Source organism: Euprymna scolopes, chromosome 24 (genome assembly GCF_053919585.1).
Source record: "Euprymna scolopes isolate OS-2025 chromosome 24, ASM5391958v1, whole genome shotgun sequence".
Classification (NCBI taxonomy): domain Eukaryota; kingdom Metazoa; phylum Mollusca; class Cephalopoda; order Sepiida; family Sepiolidae; genus Euprymna; species Euprymna scolopes.
Genome location: NC_136505.1, coordinates 90,012,114 through 90,017,504, shown reverse-complemented (window position 1 = coordinate 90,017,504; position 5,391 = coordinate 90,012,114). Strand labels below are relative to the sequence as shown.

Genomic DNA, 5,391 nt, shown 5'->3' with positions numbered 1-5,391 from the left:
AACCGATGGTCGGTCCAGCACTCTGCACCCCGCATGACACAAACACTGCAGGTATCCCTCATCTCACATTTTCTGACTAACACATAGTCTATCAAGTGCCATTTTTTGGAATCAGAATGCATCCAGGTCGTCTTGTATTTGTCCTTCTGCTGGAACATGGTGTTACCGATTTTAAAACCCATCTTTGAACAAAACTGCAACATCAGACCATTGCTATTACACTTGCCCACTCTGTATTTACCCAGCAAATCCCAGGTTTCAAAATCTCTTCTCACCCTAGCATTAAAATCTCCAAGAATGAAGATCTTATCAGCAGAGGGAATGCATCTAACTACACTGCACAAAGCAAGGTAGAAAGCAACCTTCTCATCTTCTGTTGCATCCATAGTGAGTGCATAGACACTCAAAAAATTTGTATAACAACCATTTACCAGAGAGGTAACCTCATAGTCATGATCCGGTCACTCACACTACAGGGAAGTTCTTCTAGGCTAGAAAGAATTGATGCCTTTATAGCCAAAGGCACGCCTGATTCCCTCTTACATCCATCCGCTCTACCATATATATATATATATATATATATATATATATATATATATATATACATACATATATATATATAGGTTTGGGGGAATATCAAACATTTTGTAATTTATATACAAAACTAGGAAAACAAATGCCCATGATTGAAGTGTTGGTAATCTTTTGATAATCTGGTAGACTAGTGTCCATTCGATAATAATCAGTTGAAAAAAAATAATAGAACAAAAGACGAAAATAAAAAAATACGGAGGAGGGTTGCCTACCGCTTCCATACGTGGGGCCAATATATTTTATGAAATGATTAGTCGGTAACAGGGTACCTTTCCATTGGGTTGGGCAGTTCCTATCACTCTTGTCTATAAATAGAACCTTTTAATATTTTTCTAGTAAGATTATTGCAACAATTTTTACATAGTAATTTTTATATAGTAACTAGCCTGGGTGCCCGGGTGTTTGGAGGTGTGTGTTGAGAGAAAAAAGTGGTAATAGGTAGGCAGGCTCGAACCCGTGACGCGAAGGTGTAAAAGGAAGTGAAAGAAAATCTGATGTCTTACCACTACTCCATGACATGACCGGAAGTTCAGAACATTAAAATTAGGCAAAGTTAATCCAACCGATACGATGACTTGCAAAAATGGCTCACAAAACATCGGCCCCTCCTTGTAGAAAACTTCCCAGTTGAGGGTGGAGGAATTAACGCTTTTGGCCAATATTTTAATATTTGTCGTTCGAGATGTCGAGCTTCAAAATGATACCGCTCACGTGAAAATCTGTCGCCCCTGTCGAAAGTTTTAGGCATACATACATGATGATTGCAACGTCTTGTCAGACGAGTGCCACTTCCTCAGACATTTAAAATTCATGAGCCCAAATGTCTGAGGGAGTATCTATACAAATATGATGTTACAGAGTCTTAGCTTTGTACGACAGCTAAGTCACTCTCTCGGTTCAAAATGTTGAAATCCAGCAACAAGCAAGAGCAAGATAGCCAGCAACAAGTTAAACTGCGGACCAGCTTAATACGGTTACTGGTCTTCCGCTTTATGGTTTTTTAAATCAGAGATTTGCTTCTCCTAAAAAGGTTGCCTTCACCACGGCTTACGGGAGCCCTCTCTACCCCAATACACATATACACACACACAAATATACACGGTGATAGTTGGCCGTTGACCCAGAAAAAGAGTTCATTCGCCCTTTGGAAGGTCTTGTTTTTAATCCTTCAGGGAGACTAGCCGCCCTCCTCACTAAACAAGTCTGGTGGGGGAATCAGTTTAGTCACCGGTGACCTGACCATGAGGCAGGTAGTACTGGGTTACATGGTACCAGTAGCATATGACATACATACATACATACATACATACATTTAAACAGACCGGTGAGATTTATCTTCTATATATATAAAAGGCAAAAATCGGTGTGTATGTATGTATGTATGTATGTTTGTTTGTAACGCTAAAACTTTTGAAAGACGGAACCAGAGTTGACAAATTTGGTATCATATTGCACCTTGATCACCCGGATGACAAATATCGAAATTTCACGTCAAACGGACCAGTAGAAAGGGGTCAACTGATCGTTTTTCTCCTAGGGGGGCCCCCAAAAAAACCTGTCATTTTAACGTTATTCAATACGTGTCACGTGACATGACGTCAGCTCAAACTTTTGACAGACACAACCAAAGTTGACAAATTATGTATCATATTGAACCTTGATCACCCGCATGACAAATATCGAAATTCCACACCAAACGGACCATTAAAAGGGGGTGAACTGATCATTTCTCTCCTAGGGGGGCCCCCCAAAAAACCTGTCATTTTAATGTTAATATTACATAATCCAAAAACGCTTAGTCATGTCACGTGACGTGACGTCAACATCCAGTAATGGCGAACAAATGTAAACAAACACTTTGTTTTACCGATACTTTTGTAATTTCTCTTCTGCTTTGTTCTAGAGATTATTAAACTCCATGACAATGTCTCCAACGTATTTAACTGGTTAAAAATAGTATTTATACAAGAGTTTTAACGAAAAATATCAGGAAAAAATGTACAGGAATAAAAAAAAATTCAGCTTTCAAAATATTCGTCGATAAAAAAACCGATCTTTATATTTACGCTAGCCATTTTGTATATTACCACGTGACCTGCTATCTCTTAAACTGGAGGGGGGGGGGATCCACTTGAATCCAACAAAACCAGTAATTTTTTTTTTCTATTATATATACAGCATTTTCTATAAAATTAAGTGTAGACTTTATAATTAAAACAAAAAATGTTATTCATACTAAAAAAAAAAACGCTTAGTCATGTCACGTGACGTGACGTCAACATCCACTAATGGCGAACAATTGTACCTATTTACTATGCCTCCCCACGGGACAGAGTTAGACACCAGGGTCGTTTTTTAACGTGGAGAAAAGGTACAAAAATAAAAATTGTCTCAGTCGTGGAGGATTTCTCCTCCACCGAAAGAGAACAAGAAATAGAAGTGCAGCATCTGAAGAACAGATACTACACTTTGATCTTGACCAAAAGGCCAAGAATGCGAACAATTGTAAATAACAACTTTTTACACAAAACCAACACCGTCTTTCTTTTTTTTCTCTCTCTTTCTCTCTCTCACCCACTTACTCTTCCCTCTCTCTCACCCTCTTTCTCTTGACGTCACACCACTGTTAAACTGTGGGGGGGGGAACACATTCCCAGGCATTATCTCCTATAGATGCACATTTTATTAGAAATTCAGCTTTCAAAATATTAGACGATAAAAATATAAAACCAACACCCTCTTTCTCTTTTCTCTCTCTCTCACCAACTTACTCTTCTCTCTCTCTCACCCTCTTTCTCTTGACCTCCTACTACTGTTAAACTGTGTGTGTGGGGGGGGGAAGAGGCAGCTTGAAAACCAACAAAAACAGTGCACAGTTTCCCAAGCATTTGGGGTGGGAAGGGGGGGGAAGAAGCCGAGCGCACAGTTTCGTGTGAGAGAGAGAGAACAATTCTCAACCTATATACTCAACAAATTTTTTATCTACAGATTTGAAAGTTTGTATATAGGGTATTCAGACATATGGAAATATATCTAGCATAATCTATCTATTATATCTATAAAAGTGAAAATGTGTGTGTGTGTGAGGTAGCCAGAGAGAGAGAGAGAGAGAGAGAGAGAGAGAGAGAGACAACAATTCTCAACCTATATATTCAATACATTTTTTATCTACAGATTTGAAAATTTGTATATAGGGTATTCAGACATATGGAAATATATCTAGCATAATCTATCTATTATATCTATAAAAGTGAAAATGTGTGTGTGTGTGTGTGTGTGTGTGCGTAAGAGAGAGAGAGAACAATTCTCAACCTATATACTCAACGTATTTTTATCTACGGATTTTAAACTTTGTATATAGGGTATTCAGACATATAGAAATATATCTAGCATAATCTATACATTATATCTATAAAAGTGAGAATGTGAGTGTGTGAGAGAGAGAGAACAATTCTCAACCTATATATTCAACAAATTTTTTACCTACAGATTTGAAAATTTGTATATTGGGTATTCAGACATATGGAAATATATCTAGCATAATCGATCTATTATATCTATAAAAGTCAGAATGTTTGCGTGTGGTTGTGTGTGTAAGGTTGCGAGAGAGAGAGAGAGAGAACAATTCTCAACCTATCTATTCAATAAATTTGTTATCTACAGATTTGACCATTTGTATATAGGGTATTCAGACATATGGAAATATATCCAGCATAATCTATCTATTATATCCATAAAAGTGAGAATGTGTGCGTGAGAGAGAGAGAGAGAGAGAGAGAGAGAGAGAGAGAGAGAGTAAGTACAATTCTCACCCTATATATTCAACATATTTTTTATCTACCGATTAGAAAATTTGTATATAGGGTATTCAGACATATGGAAATATATCTAGCATAATCTATCTATTATATCTAGAAAAGTGAGAATGTGTGTGAAAGAGAGAGAGAGAGAAGAGAGAGAGAGAGAACAATTCTCAACCTATATATTCAACTAATTTTTATGTACAGATCTGAAAATTTGTATACAGGGTATTCAGACATATGGAAATATATCTAGCATAATCTATTATATCTATAAAAGGTAGAATGTGTGTGTGTGTGTGTGAGTGAGTGAGTGAGTGAGTGAGTGAGAGAGAGAGAGAGAGAACAATTCTCAACCTATATACTCAACAAATTTTGTATCTACAGATTTGATAATTTGTATATAGGGTATTCAGACATAAGGAAATATATCTAGCATAATCTATCTATTATATCTATAAAAGTGAGAATGTGTGTGAAAGAGAGAGAGAGAGAACAATTCTCAACCTATATATTCAACAAATTCTATCTTTACAGATTTGAAAATTTGTATATAGGGTATTCAGACATTTGGAAATATATCTAGCATAATCTATTATATCTATAAAAGTGAGAATGTGTGTGTGAGAGAGAGAGAAAGAACAATTCTCAACCTATATACTCAACAAATTTTTTATCTACAGATTTAAAAATTTGTATATAGGGTATTCAGACATATAGAAATATATCTAGCATAACCTATCTATTATATCTATAAAATGACCATGTGTGTGTGTGTGAGAGAGAGAGAGAGAGTCAGAGAGAGAGAGAGAACAATTTTCAGCTTGTGTGTGTGTGAGAAAGAGAGAGAGAGAAAGAGAGGAAGGAAAATTCTCACCCTATATATTCAACAAATTTTTTATCTACATATTAGAAAATTTGGATATAGGGTATTCAGACGTATGGAAATATATCTAGCATAATCTATCTATTATATCTATAAAAGTGAGAATGTGTG

At 36.3% G+C, this 5,391-nt stretch overlaps 1 pseudogene; it reads right to left on the bottom strand.

Moving 5' to 3' along the window:
• Positions 1-2,960: 2,960 nt before the first annotated feature.
• Positions 2,961-3,094, bottom strand: LOC145246996 (U2 spliceosomal RNA; annotated as a pseudogene).
• Positions 3,095-5,391: the final 2,297 nt, after the last annotated feature.